A 20,218-nucleotide genomic window follows, 5' to 3' on the forward strand; every position below is an offset into this window, starting at 1 on the left:
TGGCGATTAAGTTGTATGATATTTTCACATTCTTGAGTTGAGAACCATAGAAGTAAAGTATTTCTAACTAATTTTTGTTAACTTAGAATGCCTCAGATCTAGATTCCAATGTTTCAAGATCATAAATCAGGAGGCTTCACAGGACAAGATGATTTGAAATTAGAATTTGATGAGAGGAAGTTCTTATCACTTTTTGTCTTTTCTCAGTAACTACATTGTAAATCCCTTAAAATTATCATTTATTCATTTTTTAATTAATTTATTTATTTTGAGAGAGAGAGAAAGCACACACATGTGCAGAGGAGGGGGAGAGAGAGAGGGAGAGAGAGAATCCCAGGCAGGCTCTGCAGTGATCTCACAAACCATGAGCTGAAATCAAGAGTCCGCTGCATAACCGACTGAGCCACCAGGTGCCCTGATTTGCTTCTGATTGAACCCCCTAATACTATCCCCAATGTTCTTCGTGCTACACATTTCACAACCAAGGGTCTAAAATATATTTTAAATGAATGATTGAACAACAGTATTTTCTGAAATAAAACTCTAAAAATACTTCTCAGTTATACAGAAATCAAGTCACAGTGATGTAACATGAAGACTTACACACTATTTCTTATCACCCCTTACTTAGAAATCAAATATAATAAAAATTTTTATAGAAAATGCCATCTTTATGACTATTGATAATTATATATGAAGATACATGTTTAAATGTATATGGATATAGATATTCCTTCTATTAATAGCCCTTGCATTAATGTTTAATACATTACAATTCTGTATACCCATGTTCTATCAAAGTTGTCTGCTTTATTATCAATAAAAATATTACTTATAAGATAGGGAATGGGGTGGCAATAATTTCTTCTTTCTACAGAAGAGCTGGATTCCTTTCCATGCAATTGCATGATTTTCAAGATAAGCTCTTCACCATGAGTGAAAAAGCAGATAATATTCAACTTGCAGGTGGAGCTGTGTTCCAAGAGCCCAATGTGAGTCAATTATTTAGAACTAAGGAAGCGTATAATTGCAGAAACGATTATGTACTGGTGCAAACTCACAAAATCTTATTAATACCCAATAAATAGTAATAGTATGAATTAATGTATACCTGAACGAGTTTCTAAAATGGTCTCCATGGACATTCAGGGAGAAGACAATTTTATGATATCATTTGACTGTTTGGAAGAGATCATCCCACCCTCTCCCCTTCCCAGGTGGCGGTTTTCCCAGCAGGGACAAAGAAAAGATATTCACTTTTTGGTTAAATATTTCCGGTCACCAGTGATTTACTAACTCTTTTATTGTCATAACAGCAACCAAGAGTGGTTCCCTAAATTTCCATATACATCTGCAAAAGAAAGGATGTCTTTCTGTCAATCTCCGCTCCATGTTTCGCAAACAGTAGTTGACAATCATTTTAAATTAATTACAACCCCTGTGAAGGCAGGAACAATGGTAGCTGTAAGAGCCCTGACTCTAAACAGAGTGCTTATCATATTGCCGATCACAGACTATGTACTCAATAAGTATATGCCAAATGCATATTTGCTTGGTTCATTTAATAATGTATTGAATAAGGGGTGCATGGGTGTCTCAGTAAGTTGACTGTCCAACTCTTGATTTCTGCTCAGGTCATGATCCCAGGGTCCTGGGAGGCATGGAGCCCCACATCAGGCTCCCTGCTCAGAATGGAGCCTGCTTAAGATTTAAGATTCTCTCTCTCTGTCCCTCTGCCCTTCTACCCCGCTCATGCTCTCCCTCTCTAAAAATAAGTAGAATAAGTAAATAAATAGGTAAATAAATAAATAAACAATTGAATGAAAAGCGTAGGATAAGAACTGCAATTCTATGTCACCTTTGATAGAAAGTTGACTACTGTTAAATCAGAAACTTATTTACCAGTTTTCTGAAGTCAAGACATTTGTCAGATACCTTTTATTGGTGGATAAACTGGATCACAGAATGTTGTAACCATTCATGAAGACAAAATCATATTTTCCAAAAAGAATGCCGCACATTTGGTGTCCTTCCCTTTGACGTATTTGCTACCTTCCTGATTCAATATATGCTGTGTGTGTTTCATTCAGTTTTAAGGCTTGTTAGTGTTTCAAATATGCTTTAAAATAGAAAACAAGATTCCCGTGTGTGTTTTCTAAAAGGTTACACATTGCATACCCATCTTATAAAAGCATACAGATAGTGTTTCCTCTTAGATTGAAGGATTGCCATAATGGACACAGTGACATTGTTTCTGAATCAGCAGTAAGGGGAACAGTGTTGCCATTAGTGTGACAAGGGCTAAAGCAATTAGATTTAAACTTGATGAAATAGCTGTACCATCCATTTACTAGATCATGTTGAAACATTTCCACATCCTTTTATGTGTTTGTAATGGCAGGTGCCCTGTGTGTTAGCCCTAGTGTTCTTTGCTGGCACCCTGACTTGTAACCGTGCATACAAAGAACACATTATAGCCTTGAGAGACTGATTATCTCTATTGTCACATCTCTCCATGGTACTGTATAATTGTTTCAGCTGCAAGTATATTGCTGAAATGCTTAGTACTGCACACTGGATGAATGTCTGCTCAACCTTCCAAAATGCTAGTGATTATACAAAGGGGAAAGGAAGTCCCTTTAGAGGCATTAAGGTTGCAGTGCATTCTTTATGTGCTGACCTGTAAAAACACAGATGTTGTTGCCAAAACAAACAAATCAAATGAAAAATTCATACAGACTACCTGGTGAAGAAGATTTGTCTTCAGTGATTTGGACTTGATATGGCAAAGGAATGATTGTATATGCCATAAATACATTGTGGTCTGAATAGATAAAAATAAACACTACCTGAATAATTTGGTTATTGGATGTTTGCTGTTAACTTTTATTATTTTTTTTCATTACTTCATATGGATAATATCCATAGATAAGTCCATCACTAGCTGCTAATGGCATAAGATATCACGAATGAATTCCTTTTCCTAAAAGTATATGTGTGTTTGAATTTGAAATATATTACTTTGATTTCTTAAAAACAAGAAGAGACGTAAGCAAACTGATTCAAATTATAATTTTTTCCTTAATTAATCAGATCTTGCTTAAGCTTTACCAGATGTTTTTAGAGTTGTATGTAATTATGACTAAGTGAAAACACAGTACTTTGGATTATTAAATGGGACCTGAAACCAATGATCTTCTAATTATCCTGATTTTCTGCTTGTGTGATAGCTAGACCACGCTTAGATTGGTTTCAGAATAAAGTAGGGATCGATTTATAATATCAGTATTTAAAAGAGTAGCACCTTGGTAAAGAACTGAAGAAAAAAAAAGTACAGAACTGATACAATTATATTGGTGTTTATATTTTGAAGCTAGTAACCTGGCCAAAGTGAGGGCAAGATGAATCATTAACAGTTACAAAATTAAGTTATGATCAGGGACTAAAAGATTAATATTTTAAATGTAATCATCTAGATATCATTATGTATGTGCCATATAGTTGAAATCAACATACATGGACTACAAATATTTTAGTAAATATTGCAATACAGTGGAATATGATGTATTATACCATCTTTTGACTCTGAATAAACGCTTCCATTTAATGAGAAAATGCAATGGCACCATTTCTGGAGGCTGCCTACTCTTCTTCAATTTTCCTGCTGTTTCTATGATGAAATATTTTCTTTACAGGCTCTAATTTGTATGCCAGTGTGGTTCTGGATTGACAGGTAAATTACCCTTTATAAACATTAAGAATATTCACCAGATAAACTATTATAGTAAAAACCATCACAGAGCTTAGAGTTTTTTCTTGACCTTAGTCATGAAAAATATTACTTTTGAATCTACAGTGGAAATAAGCATAAATTATAACATCATTTAAAAGAGAGATTTCCCCCTCCCATATAATAGAATACATAAGAAAGCCAAACTCTCAAAAAAAGAAAATAACTAAACCCTCATTCTCCACTTTTGAAATCAGCATGCACAACCTCCAATTAACTGCAAAATCTTTGTATATGACCCAGGCAATAGAATATACACCAATTGTTACCTTTGATCTTCCAGAGAGTTCTATTTATGGATTTGGCTGTGGTGTGTGCCAAATATAATTTTGGGTTTTACTAGATTTTTTTTTTCCGTTGTAACATATTTCATTGTTCTTTCAATAGAGATTTATATCCATGCCTTCCTAAGGCAAGTATTGGACTGGCAATTGGAAAGTAGTGTAGGAGGTTACATGAATGTTTCACTTTGGTCACAAATAAAAATTGTGACCACCATCAGAAGCTTCCATATAACTTCTAAGGAATTTATATTACATATATTATTAGGGTAAAAGTTCTTGCTATATCTATATAGTTATATTTTTACATAGTTATATTTCTACAAAGTCATAGTTATATTTTTATTTATATATCTATATACATTTCAATGATAGTATTTATAATAATATTATTAACTAACTGGGTATTTTTCAATACCAAAAGTTTAAGTGCCTTTATATATATTGACTTACAACAAAATAATGGTGAAAGTAACAATATAAAATACCCTACTTTATTATACAGAAATGTAGGGTCCACTTGTGGCACAAAAACAAGTTAGGGTAAATTCCTACTTTTTGTATACTACAAATATCTGATTATTTGTATAAGTGGGCTGAAATCCACTGCTGTGTCTACCAATGGTAAACCTATATCAGATCAGCCATTTATTATTTCTCATTTGGAGAATGAAGAGTGATGAGAAAAAGACACCTTCTCTAAAACTCTTTATTTAAAATTCACATGTATATCCACATTGGCTATTTAATATTCTTGCTTAATAATTTTAAAATCATTTCATCAGTTTCCATTTCTGCTTTCCTAAATGAGATGTTGTATAAAAGAGAAATAAAAGGATATTGGCATTAATATAGTAAAAATTTATTATACTTATCTGTTAAGTCCTACAAATACATTTCTCAAATGTATGAGTAAACATGAATGTCTGTCTGTCTGTCTTTAGAGCTCCTCACTTTCCAAATGAGGAAAATTTCTCAAATGAGAAATAGAAAACTCCTGATATGATATGGATTTATCAGCAATAAAGGCAGTACTAGCTTTCAGCACATATACATAAATGGCTAATTATTTGTTATACAAAAAGTTTAAATTCACTCTAACTCTACCGATACATCTGTATATCTGTATACACCACACACACACACACACACACACACACACACACACACACACAAACAGAGTCAAACCTCATAACACCATTTTGCTTTAAATGGAGAGCATGTAAAGTATATTTGTCTGGTACAATGGCCCTAACCCTGTTTCTAACAAGAAATATGGTCTCAGTCAATCATATCATTTCTCTTTAAAAATTAGTTTTCACCTCGGTTAAGAATAGACAATAATTAAGTAAAAACTTTTTTGATGGAAACATTATCCAAACACTGTTTGCTTTGAAATGTCTGTTATTTACATGTAAATAATTTTTTTCATGTTTATAAAAACGTACAATTTATTCAGAATAATATTCCTCTACATGTTTTTTTAAGTTAAACTTTAGAGAAAAGATAAAATTAGGACGTGAAAGCATTTACACTTAAAGCATGCAATACATCATATATCATATATACAATGTCATATATGGAAATTAATACTATGTCTGGGTAGTTATTAACATCTATAAAAATGTAGTCCTATGCACACTACTGTGATGATTTAAGAAAGTGCTCTTGGTCCAGTGCCACCTACTCGTTTTAGTACAATGTTTATGCTTCTTAGTGATCATATTAACACACCCAACAAGCCCTATCTTCACTCCCCTACTATAAGATAGTCTGGCAAATATTCCAAGTGTTCACTTGGGAGCCCTGAGATAATATACTTCAGGAATAAAAGAAAACTAGAAATACATCAGCTCACACAAGAACTAAAACTCAGCTTTTTTTTATTATGTTTATTTTTAAGAGAGAGAGAGACAGAGTGCGAGTTGGGGAGCGGCAGAGAGAGAGGGAGACACAGAATCCGAAGCCGGCTCCAGGCTCTGAGTTGTCAGCACTGAGCCCAATATGGGGCTCAAATTCACGAATCATGAGATCATGACCTGAGCCGAAGTCCAATGCTCAACAGACTGAGCCACCCAGGTGCTCCTGGAAGTCAGCTTTAAACAGCTTAATCCTTATTGGATTAAGATGATTTGCCCCTTGAACATCAACCTGGCCAAAACAAAATTAATTTTTCTCTGGAGGAAAGTCACAACATCGAGAAGTTTTAATCATCTTTATACTTTGTTTTATGAGATATTGTATAATGAATAGAAAATTATCAAATAAAAATTAACAAAAATAGAAAAAAAGATAATCAAAATAGAGCCAAAAGAGATATAGATACCAAACAGAGATTTCAAATTGTCTGTAATTAATATTTTACAATATAAATGGATACATGGTGTCTTCTACAAAAATGTGAAATATTTAAAATAATCAAGTGGCAGTTATATAAATAAAAAATGCATATAATAATATTAGGAACTCATTCCATGGCATTATTATTAGATTAGACTTAGCTGAATCAGTGAATTGAAAAATAAATTAGAAAATGTCCAGAATGAAGCACAGAAACATAAATTAGTTAAAACAATACCAAAGAGCCTGCAAAGAAAATTATGTTACTTCATTAAACAGTCCAGTAAACATTTCATTAGAGTCTCAAAAATAAAAGATAGGAAATCGGGAAGAAGTAATATTTGATGTAATGATAGTAGTCAAAATAATGTTAACAATTGACGACAGTTTTAAAACCACAAATTCAAAAACAATTACAGAATACAAAATGATAAGTACAGAGAAAACTATACCTAGACACATCACAGTGAAACAAAAAACAAAAGACAAAAGATACACCCAACAAGTGCTAAAGTACTAAAGTACCCAAAGGAAAAGGATTTTATCTTCTATGAAACTGTAATAAAACTGACAGCTAATTTTTTGACAGGGAAAAAATAAAATCTACAGTTAGAAGATAATAAAATAATGTCTTCAAATTATTTGTAGAATATAACTGCCAAGCTAAAATTCTATCCCCACCAAAAACATGCTTCAAAAAGGAAAGGAAAATAAACACACTTACTGACAAACAAGATCTAAAAGTACCTCTACTGAGCTGTAATAAGTTAAGGATGCATGCTGTAAACTCCTGAGTAACTCCTGGAAATAATAATGAGCTTCTAAGATTAAAAATGAAATAATAGGGGCGCCTGGGTGGCGCAGTCGGTTAAGCGTCCAACTTCAGCCAGGTCACGATCTCCCGGTCCGTGAGTTCGAGCCCCGCGTCGGGCTCTGGGCTGATGGCTCAGAGCCTGGAGCCTGTTCTGATTCTGTGTCTCCCTCTCTCTCTGCCCCTCCCCCGTTCATGCTCTGTCTCTCTCTGTCCCAAAAATAAATAAACGTTGAAAAAAAAATTAAAAAAAAAATGAAATAATAGGAACACTGAATTCATCAAAAAAAAAAAAGGCAAGAAGGTAGAAAAATTTGTGTGAATACAAGAAGAAATAGAGAATCAAGTAAAAATATGGTTTATTTATTTATTTATTTATTTATGATTTGAAAGAAAGAGAGTATGTGTGTGCATAAGCAGGGGTGCTGTGTAGGGTCAGAGGGACAGAGAGAGAGAGAGAGAGAGAGAGAGAGAGAGAGAGAGAATCCTAAGCAGGCTCCATACTCAGCAGGGAGCCCAATGTGGGGTTGGATCCCTGGAGGCTGGCTGGGATCATGACGTGAGCTGAAATCAGAAGTCCGACGCTTAACCTACTGAGTTACGGCGGTGCCACAAAATATAGTTAATTTAAATAAAAACATATCAACAATTAAATTTAATGAACCGAGTCTAAATGCACTACTTAAAAGATAGAGTAGGGAAGATTGGATCAACGAACAAAATCTAACTATGTATTCATATGAGATAAATGTCAAATACATACATACATACATACAAGAAATTCATAAATAAGAGTTAAAAATATATGTATATTTTATATATATATATAAATATATAAATATTTATATAATATATAATATATATAATATATATAAATAGTATATATATTATATATTATATTATATATATTATATATATTGTATATATAAATAAATATTTATATAAATATTTATATAAATATATAAATATATATTTATATATATATAATATATATTTTTTTAAATATATATGCCAACACTAAGCAAGTAAAAAACTGCTGCGTATACACTCATATCAGCCAAAACACAGCTTATGAATAGAAACATTATTAATTTTGACGAGCTTCATTTAATAATCCTAACAGTATCAATCTATCAGGACGTTATAAAAATTCTAAACTTACACGAACTCACTTCAGTTATCTTTTCCTGTGTAACAAAACTACCTGCAAGTATAGCGCTTTGAATAATGATTTATTATTTGTCTTGATTCTGAAGGTTGACTGAGCTCAGCTGGATAATTTTCATTCAGATTCTCCCGAGATTGTCACCACAGAGCAGCTGGTGCTGGGGCCACCCGAAAGCTCAACTCGACTGGACGTCTGACGTGCTTCACTTATAAGACTGACAGCTATTCTGGCTCCTTCCCCGGGGGTGTAGATGGAGCTGTGCACTGGAGAACCCGCATGTCTCCTCGCATGAGTCTTGGGCTTCTCACAGGATGGTGACTGGGGAATGTTCCAGGAATCTGAGGTAAAGCTGAAACCTTCTCATGGTCAGTCTTGTGATTCCTAGAGCACAGTTTCCACAACATTCAGTTAGTCAAGCAAGTTACTGAGGCAAGATCAGAGTAAGGAGAGCGGCAGTTAGACTCCCTGTCTTGATAGGAAAACAATGCACACCCAGAGAAAAGAAATTGACTGTGGTATCATTAGAGACGGTTCAGTATGGAATTTTATAATATAGCCTCAAAATACATTTGTAAAAATCGATGACAATGTAAAGAGAAATAGATAGTCATACAACCACATCATAGTTGATGATGAAAATAGATTTTGCTTTAATTTGGGAATGAAACAAATAATCCTTCTACTCAACATTTTACTGAAAATACCAATTTATACAGTAAGACAAGAACAAAAAATGAAATAGAGAAAAACTGAAAAAGATGAAATAAAATATCCATGATTTTCATTAGACATGTTGTGTATGAAGAAACTGCAAAACATTCTTAAATATGCTATCAGAATAGATTGGTGAGTATGGCACAACCACTTGATACAAGAGAAATATAAAAATCTCTATTTTAATTTCATAGTTAATATTTTGCAACAATTAAAATTTAAGTGTAAAAATCCTGCCACTTAAAATAGCACTGAAAAACATGAAATACCTAGTAATAAATCTAACATAAGAACAAGTCGTATGCACAGAAAGTGACAAAACATTATTGAAAGAAATGTAAATCAATCTAAATAAACAAGGTATATTCCATTTCATTAATATTAATTCTAAATTATTCTTAACATTAACATTCCATTCTTAATATCGTTAAGATATCAGTACTCTCATGAGATTCTAATCATGTTGTCAGTTAATTTCACAAGCTCATCCTATAATGTGTATAGAAATATGAATGTTCAAGGTTAGCCAAAATAATTTTAAAAAATCAAAACTGAAAACATCGATCACTGGTTATCAAATCTTATTATAAAACTATGATAATTAAAACAGCAAGGAATTATTACATGTAAAGCAATATATGACCAATATAACAGAAATTGTTCAGAAACACACAAATGTAAATATGGAAACTTGATTTATGACAAAAGTAACGTTATGGAGGAATTGAGAATGGATAGTTTTCAATAACTGGTTCACATTCTTATGGAAAAAAAATGATTTTGACCTATAAAGAAATTATACAGTGAAGTCCAAACAGCTACATTACAGATCTTAACTTCAAAATTGGCAAAGAAAGCTTTTATTTTTTTATTTTTATTTTTCAAATAAAGTCTTTAAAGGAAAAGATAAAAGAATATATTTATTACCAAATTTTAACAATGTTGTTTAATCACAATGCATAAAGCACCATCTATATAATAAAGTATTTAAAAATTGGACTATAATAAGAGTTTCTATACCAAAAAGAAAATAGGCACCATTGAAATGAACGGGCAGCCATAGTAATGGGAAAAGATATTTTCAACATGTAAAAAACAAAACAAACAAAAAAAACCCTTGTGTCCACAATATATTTATCACAGCCCTATAGATCACTTAGGAAAATATATAAATAAATATTAAATAACATATAAATGAGTATATAAATGGGCAAAAGAATGAAACAGGCACATCACAAAGCAACATATCTAAATGGTCAATAAACATTTGAAAAAATGCTCAGCTCACATTAGAAAAATGAAAATTAAAACTAGTGAATACACAACCACACACTTGTACGTATATACACACATAAGAATAACAAAGCAAAAATAAAAACATCCTAAAATAACAACATAAGGAAACAAAAACAAAAACCCGACTATTTTGTTGAAGATGTAGCTCGAGTGGAACTCTCATACGTTATTTCGGGAGTGAATTCAGCACAGCCACGTTAAAAAACTGGTAGTTTTCCCAAAAACTATGTACATAGATGTGTATCACAATACATGTGCAATAATATTTGAAGCAGCACAATTCAAATCGTGTAAAATGGGAAATAAACCAAATGCCATCAGCACTAAAATTAATGAAGAAATCCTAGTCTATTCCTATTCTCATTACTGTCTGAAAGCAAAACAAATAAACTAATGTTACAAATAAAATATGGCAAAATCTGGGAACAAATTATTTAGGTGGTTAGAGACACGTGGAAGTGTACATACATGATGTGTGATTCGATTTAAATAATACTAAAAAAAGGTAAACTTAAAAGTCAGGATGGTGGTTACCTTGAAAGTATGGGAGTGTTTGAGAGAGGGCAAATCATTTCTGTGTGAATTACTACACCCTTCTTGTTTTAAGCGGCAAAGTATTAACGGTATTTCGCTACACAGTAATGGATAATAGATTCAACACCCTATGGTGGTAAGCCCTGACTTTAGAATGGAATTGTTTTCAGGTTTTCTGGCTAAATGCAAGATGCCCCTTAAAAGAAACTATTCTTATAAAATATGTTTAATATATTGAATGTCAGGGATCATTTTCTCTCCATGTATCCATGTATGGTTACTCCATTCTTGAACAGTCTTAGTTATTAAATATTATCCTTCCATTGAAGAATTGAGTGAAGAATTTTCACTCATGTTTCCTAATTCTGCAGTTACCTAATTCTAATTAGCAGTACACAGGAAAAGGTAACTCTCTCTTAATAAGACATCCCCTCACACATGTGAGAAGCAAACTGTTGATTTATTTTTGGTATTTATACCTTTATAGCTTCTGCATACATATACAAAATACAAGTTCAGCACTTCTGCTAATTTTATCCAGTAAAATTTTCCAGAAAGAAAAAATTCTAGTGAATTCCTGCTAAGAAATGCCAGACCAAAAGGATTATTACTGCCCCAGGTTATAAAGGCCAATGGGTTTGTTAAAGAGGAAGGATGAAGGATTTCCTGAAGCCAGGTCTCCACCATCAAAAATGCCCTCCCTGGTTCCCAGAAACCCAGATCTGCAGGCTGTTTACAAGGCAATATTTATAAATCTTTTATGAAAGGGTCAATGCTAGGATATTGCAATACAAGCCATCATAGCTAGAAATAATGTCAAGGTCCTGCTAAAGGCTAGCGGAGTAGGTCCAGTGCACACGGTGACAAAGCAGTGTCAACTATATGGTCGTGTAAGAGCTATATCGAATATTGTAATTAAATTCCACCTTTCTTTATCAATAACCTACAGTTAACTACATAATGACTCATATTGGAAGGCATTCTAATAGTCCTCAGATAAATTAAAAACATGTTCATATTTTTAAGACTTGTTATCTCAAAAATGCTTAAATTAATGGGTAAGAGCCATATATAAAAACTAAAATTTTTAAAGAAAACCTTGCTATACTGAAGCTTGAATACCATTTATAAAATTACACAGCCTTAATTCTGTATAAATAATGCAGATAGATTTCACATTTAAAAGTGTTTGGAAAAACATACCTCAGAAGGACTTCTATTCCTGATGTTAAGCAGATTTGACATCTTAAAAAATCAGCTTGATTCATAATACCCCAAAATCTGGATTTAATATAACATTTTTAAAAAGCATAGCTGAACTCATAAGTAACAAAACGAAACAAGACAAAAAAAAATCTTTCTTTGGCTCCCAATTGGAAAAGGCAGTGGAAAACAGAGATGGTTGAGTGTAGCTGAACCACAGCTATCTGGGGAATGTTTTCTGATATTAGTATCAAGAGGTTTGCAGTGTAACTACTTTTTCAAGAACTGGAAACAATACCTTTGGTCTACAAAAATTGTTGGGTTAAAACGGAGACCTGTGGAAAACAAAGATATGAGCCACAAGGGTACTAGGAAAAATATGACCCCTTATAAAGAGTTATGACTAGAAAGTCCTACTTCTACAGTCACTGGATGGGGAAAATACTGTCCTTGAAATCTTGAAAATTTTGTCCTCGCTTCATGCAGCTTTGGAGTTTGAGATTAAAGTAAGAGTTTATTATGGGAACTCCCAAACTAAGAGGCTAAGAAATTAACCCAAAATGACATGAGATAGTGCCATCTCAATTCATCTAAAAAAGCAACTTTTCTCCGAGGAGACAACATTAAAGCAGGGTTCACCAGATTTTTACAGGTAACATTTCTGCTTTAAGTTTCGTGACCCTAAATCATCCAACACACAAGGAAGCAACTATGAGTGAGGGTCAGTAGAAACACAGTAGGAACAACACCACAGCCCAATTAATCTGCTCAGAAATTAAGTAATCAGATATGAAATTCAAATAGGTACATGTAAAGGTTTAGAAGAAAAGAGAGGTAGAGTCACAACTGTGATTTAAGAACAAAATACTATCAAACAAATCCAAGTATATTTGATGACGAATCGAATGGATTTTCTAGACCTGACATATGTAATCTTTACAATAAGAATCCACAGTTAAGTTAAATAGTCAAGTAGATATGGACGACAAGAGAAGTAATGATACTGGATGCAGATCTGAAGAAATCTCGCAGACTCATAGCATACTTATACAAGGAGTAGAAATAAGAGGTTAAAAATAATGGATGGTAACATGGTCCAAATTTGCCGAATTGGATTTCGAAAAGAAGAAAAATGAGAAAATGAGGGCCAGGCTATACTAAAAAATAATATAATAACTGAGAATGACCCAGGATTAATAAAAAACAAAACAAAAAAACATGGATCTTCTTGTTTAGGAAGCTCAACACATCCCAAACGGAACACATTTTAAATAATTCATATTATGGGGTGTCTAGGTAGCTCAGCTGGTTAAACGTCAAGCTCTTTCTTGATTTCGGCTCAGGTCATGATCTCATGGTTTGTGGGATTGAGCCCAGCATTGAGCTCCATGCTGAGGGTGCAGAGCACATCTGGGATTCTCTCTCTCCCTCTCTCTCTCTCCCCCTCCTGTGTGTGCTCTCTCTCTCTCTCAAAATAAATGAATAAGCTTAAAAAATCCATACGATGAAAGATTATGTTTTTACAAAGATGACTACAACAACGTCTTGTACTCCAAATATTTTTTTCTATAATGTAGCCATACCAATCTCCCTCCAAGAGGAGAAATTGAATTCTGTCCTCCTTGAACCTGGGATGGCCTGGGAATTTTTTTCCTCAGAATGTGGAGGGAATGATGCTATGTAACTCCTGCAGCTTTGTTAGAAAAGATCACATGGCTTCCTCTTCTTTTCAAATACTTGTATTAGGAAATTTCCTCCCAGAAATCTACTTCTTGGAATCCAGCTGGGTGTCTTGGGAAGCTCAAGCATGAGGAGGAGGCCATCGGTCAAGCTGAGCCTCACGTTAGACTTGTGGCAGCTGAGTGTCAGACATTTAAGTGAAGAGGTCCCCTAATGATTCCAGGCTTCAGCTGTTCCAATCTTCTCTGTTGAGGTGCTGGACATTTTGGAGCAGTGAGAAATGGTCTCTGCTGTGCCCTCCCTGGATTTCTGACCACATCATAAACAAAATAATATAGTTGTGTTATGCTTCTAAATTTAGGATGTTAACTAGAAACTGACCTATGACCATTCCCTGAAGAATATAATAAAGGAAATTAGGAAATCTTAAAACTCAGACTCACAATTTGCTATTCATGTATTTATTAAAGATGTTGTATCAAGAATATGCAAAACAAAGCACAACAAAACACTAGAAAGAGGCACAAACCTAATAGAAAACTGACAAAATTGACAAAAGCCTTAAAAAGACACTCAGTAACAGAAGAGAACCATACAGCATAAGATATTCAACTACATTAATCATTGGGGAATGCAAATAAAAACACATTTGAGGGGCACCTGGGTGGCTCAGTAATTTAAGCTTCAAACTCTTGGTTTTGGCTCAGATCATGATCTCAGGGTCCATGAGTCAGAGCCCCACATCAGGCTCAGTGCTGCTGGTACAGAGCCTGCCTAGGATCCTGTCTGTCCATCTGTCTGTCTGTCTGTCTGTCTCTCTCTCTCTCCTCTCAAAATAAGTAAATAAACTTAAAAAAGAAAAATACATTTAGTAGAACTCACCATACTGCAACGGTTAAAATTAAAAAGATGAAAAACATCAAATAACGATGACATAAAAGCAATTGAAATTTATATAAATTTTTGGTGAAAGTCTAAATTGGTACAATTCTTTAAGAAGTGTTTTTGAGGTATCAACTCGGGTGAAATATGCCTAACCTATAATCCAGCAAATTTAAGTCCTGTATCATCCCAGCAGTATTTATACATAGGTTCATCAAACGAAAAACAGAACATGTACTAGAATATTCAAAACTGCTCCTGTGAATCCAAATATCATCAAAATCAGAATGAACAAATACATGTTGACATAGTCAAAACATGTGATACTGTATAGCAGTGAGAATAAACACACTACACCAGCATAAATGCATAAATCTCATAAACACAATGTTGAACAAAGAAGTCAAACACCAAGGAGTACATATTGTATAATTCCTCTTATATAAATCCAAAAGCAGGTAAAACTAATAAAGATTATTAGAAGACTGAATAAAATGTACCAGTTAGAGGAGAGGATTACAAATTCTATGGGATGGGGCCCCTAGGTGGCTCAGTGGGTTGAACATCTGACTTCAGCTCAGGTCATGATCTTGTGGTTTGTGAGTTGGTGCCCTGTGTTGGGGTCTGTGATGACAGCTCAGGGCCTGGAACCTGCTTCATATTCTGTGTCTCCTGCCTCTCTTCTCTTCCCCCACTTGCACTCTGTCTCTCTCTCTCAAAAATAAATAAACATTAAAAAAATTGTTTTAAGTCTAAGGGAGCTTGAAATCAGGGGTTCTGAGAAATAAGGGACCTTATTTCTCATAGATGGGAGTTGGTTGCATTGGTTCAATTTATGGATTTCGTTTAACTTTACTTCTAATACATTTTTGTATATTTAATATACGTCATAAAATAGCTTCTGGTTTTGAGTATTTTGGTCAATTTTTAATAAAAAACAATTGGAGACATAGAGTGGGTTTTCTACAAAGGAATAAAAACAGCAAAAGGAAGCCATAATACAGTTGGATTGTATCTTTAAAAGACTGAAAGAGGGCGCCTGGGTGGCGCAGTCGGTTGAGCGTCCGACTTCAGCCAGGTCACGATCTCGCGGTCCGTGAGTTCGAGCCCCGCGTCGGGCTCTGGGCTGATGGCTCAGAGCCTGGACCCTGTTTCTGATTCTGTGTCTCCCTCTCTCTCTGCCCCTCCCCCGTTCATGCTCTGTCTCTCTCTGTCCCAAAAAAATAAATAAACGTTAAAAAAAAAATTAAAAAAAAAAAAGACTGAAAGAAAGTAATTATCAATCAAGAATTTTATATCAAACTAAATTATTCAGAAATGGGGATGAAATAGAATATGTTAAAAAGAATGAAATGAACAGAAATCCCTGAAATAAATTTTTCCACTCTGCAGAAATTTTCAAACATATGAATAACTAGATCCCAGAAATTGTGAATCATTATATTTCATCAGTGCCAGCATATGTGGGTCTTTGAAAACCATTTCCTCCATTTTCGAATGCAGTCAATGTTAAGAATGGCTAGGATTAGAAAAATCTTATATTTAAATTCTAAGATTGAGAAAAGTGTGATGTTTCTGTCCAAGTTACCAGCTACTAAAAATATCGTTTGTGCTAATTGATTTTTTCTCCAATTAGATTGTGAATTTCTTTTAGAGTATTTTTTTTCTTTTAACTGCCTGATGTCATGCATAAAATACAATAGAAAACTATTGTTTTCGCTTCAGAAAACAATTCTGAAACTTAATTTATAATTGTTTATTAGATGGTATATTCAATTTAATTGTATTATTTGGGGCCAAATTTTTTTTCTCTTTTTAGTTGACAATTTCTCTATAACAGTTTTTTTAGTTAACAATTTTTCAATACCCCCCCTAAAAAAACATATGTGTACATACACACATGTAAAAATCTATAAACATACATAGAAATGCAAACCTGATAGAAACCAATGGAAAAAAACTGTGTGTGTGTGTGTGTGTGTGTGTGTGTGTGTGTGTGTGTGTGTGTGTATCAGTGAGAGATTAGTGGTTTCATGTACTTGTTCAAAGCTCTCACTCCAAAAAATAGGCTTGTTGGACCAGCCCCATATTATGGGTAAATCTTAATCAATTAACTTGTTATAACTCATATAGTGCTTCCATTTCTATGCAATCAAGTTCAATATGAGGTAGCCATTTTCATAATGGAGTAATTGCAAGTTTTTATACCAGCACTAACAGAACGTATTTAATTATTGGCTTTGGGACTCCTGGGTGGTTCAGCAAGTTAAGCAGCCAACTCTTGATTTCAGTTCAGGTCATGATCCCAGGGTCATGGGATGGAGCCATGCATCCAGTCCTGCATCATGCTGGTCATGGAGCCTGCTTAAGATTCTCTTTCTCTCTCTCCCTCTACCTGGCTTATGTAGATGCACTCTCTCTCACTCAAATTAATATATATATATATATATATATATATATATATATATATATATTGGTTTGGACCAACCCCATAACTATGTTTTGCCTCGATTTTTTTTCATTTTTAAATGTGGGAAATGCTAATGAAATGGTAATTACATGAGTTAATTTATATAGGTGAAAATGCCTGAACTTTCTTTTAATCAATAATAAGTGTTAGTAATTAATATCATGAAAACTTGTTTGATTTTAAATCATCTACATATTTCAAAAATCTCTAAATTTAATTTTTTCATAATATTCTACATTTTGAGTTTTTACAGGATTCAAGTATATGTTCAACAGTCAAACTTTTCCATTTGAAAATGTGATTTAAATTATTCTGTTTCAAAAACTTAAATAATAAAGTATTAACATGAAAAATAAAATAATGACTATAGATATAATCGTGGTTAAATTGCAATTAAATTCAGATTATTTCTTTTTAATAATTTTGTACCATTAATTTATCCCACTTCATAAACTTCTAATCATGAAAAGTGTAGCATGAAATAAGGCTTTGAAAAATCTTTCTCTAATTATCTTTTAAATCTTAAATTTTTGAACCTCTTCCAAACAAGGCTGAAAAACTGACCTTCTGAAATAATGCAGGAAAGAGTTTTTTCAGATGAAAGATAATGCCCACAAACTTGCCCACTTCTGACCATTAAAAGGTTTTGATCATGTCTCTACTTATGTTTGATGATGAAGGTGAAATACACTAATTAGACTTTTACTGTTACTTGCTTAATCTTTTTCTTATCCACATATCAGAGAATGTGTTTGATCTAAAGATGTGATTTAGAATAAATTTCAATTGAGTACAAGATGGAATTTTAAAAAGGTAATGAATTTAACTTCTGATGAACTAGAAATTTTATATAATCTTGTATAATATCAATGTGGAACACTCAAACAAATGAGTATGTCAAGATAACGTATATTTATAAAATGTCTTAGCAATTTCAAGTAGCTTTTATATAAATTTAATTAATTACAAAAATTATTAACTCCAATACTGGAAACATGAACAGTGGAAAATAGTTGAAAACATCTTAAATGAAGAATAATTTTAAATCATTTTTGAAGCATTTTTGTTTTGCAATATTTAACTGAAAACTCCTAAAATTTATAAAACATTGCACAGCTAAAGGAAGGAAGAGAAATTTAACTTTTTGAGCTCTATTTTAATATATATTATTATAAAAGTTGTTTGTAATTTCCACAAGTGGGATATAAAACCTTTTACATAGCTTTTGGACTTCTATATTAAAGAACTGCTAAGAGATCTTTAATTCAATTGAAAGATTTTTAAGGTTTTTAAATAAAAACAAAGATCTAAACAACAAAATCTAGTTCACAAGAGATTAACAACCCAATCAAGTATTACCAAACATCAGTGAATAATTCTGGGAACAACGAAAAATTTTAACACACAAAAGAACAGGGGTGCCTGAGTGGCTCAGTCGGTTGAGGTTAAGCATCAGATTCAGCTCAGTTCATGATCTCATGGTTCATGGATTCGAGCCCCTCATTGGGCTCTGTGCTGACAGCTCAGAGCCTGCAGCCTGCTTTGGATTCTGTGTCTCCCTCTTCCTCTGCTCCTCCCTTGCTCGTGCTCTGTCTCTCTCACTCTCTTTCTCTCTCAAAAATAAATAAACATTAAAAAAAAAAAAAAAAAAGAACAGGATTGTAAGAGGGACATAAGAAAAATAAAAAGAATAGAATTGTAATAGCTGGTGTTAGGTAGCCAGGTTCTCCAGAGAAACAGAACCAATGGAAGATCTATCAATAGATAGATAGACAAAATTAATTAATAATTATTCAATATTTTAAAATTATTAATTATTGAATAATAATTAATTAACAATTAATTAATTATAGACATTGACCCATGCATGTATGAAAGCTGAAAACTTCCATGACCTACACCCTCAAAGCTGAAGAACCAGGAAAACCAGTGGGAAATTCAGTTTGAGTCAAAAGCCCTGACAGGAGGGTTGATGTCAAGTGCAGGAGAAGATGCATGTCCCAACTTAACCAGAGAGAAAATATGCCCTTCCTCCATCTTTCTGTTCTATTCAGGCCCCCTAAACATGTTGGATGATACCACCCTGCATTGGTAAGGTGATATTGTTTACATGGTCTAGTAATGCAAATGCTAATCTCTCACAGACATACCCAGAAGTAATGTTTTCCCAGCCATCTCTGCATCCGTTTGCCAAACTGTCACATAAAATTAATGACCACAATTACTTGAAACTATGAATTTTAGAGTTCTGAAGAGACTGAGAGATGAACAGATTTTAATCTATATGCAAGTATTACTCAAAAAATATATAATTTGAGGAGAACTCCAAGCCACCTAAAACATTATATCAGTTTATTTACCATAGTACACAATAATAAATGGTCCTGACTTGGCACTTATATCTCTATAATGAAAAAAGGAAGTTTAAGATGCTGTTGTTTCATGAAAACATCTCTAGAAACTTGGTGCTCTATACCCATTAAAAGAAAAATAATTTTGGTCTAGCATGTGACTTTTGATCTTGGACCCGTGAGTTTGAGCCCCACGCTAGTGACAGAGTCTACTTTAAAAAAATACGTTAAAACATATGGGTTTTTATTACAGAAAGAAAGGACTAATTAGATGCTGATTTTTTTCATTTAATAATAATATTAAATAATATTAATATTTTATATTATATAATATGTGTTATATTATATTATATAAATAATATCATTTATAAAAATAGTAATTTGGCATTCTAATTTTAGTATAATTTTCACAAAAAATAATTAGCAAGACAGCAGAATTATTATAGAAAATAGTACTACATATTAATTATAAAAAACTCTGCTTGGAGTCTTGTCTTCCATTGTACAGCTTTGAATCCTTGGGCAACATACTTAAGCCCTCTGATCATTAGTTTTTTTCACATGTAAAATGAGGATACTAAAATAGGATCGGTAAACTTATCTTTAACTAAGCCAGGAAATAGATATTTGTTAAGTGAGAATACTGAAACCACTGAGTAAATTAAAACCAGAAAACTTTAAAAACATTGGATTAACAA

This window comes from Herpailurus yagouaroundi, unplaced genomic scaffold (genome assembly GCF_014898765.1).
Source record: "Herpailurus yagouaroundi ecotype Mexico unplaced genomic scaffold, PumYag 28, whole genome shotgun sequence".
Classification (NCBI taxonomy): domain Eukaryota; kingdom Metazoa; phylum Chordata; class Mammalia; order Carnivora; family Felidae; genus Herpailurus; species Herpailurus yagouaroundi.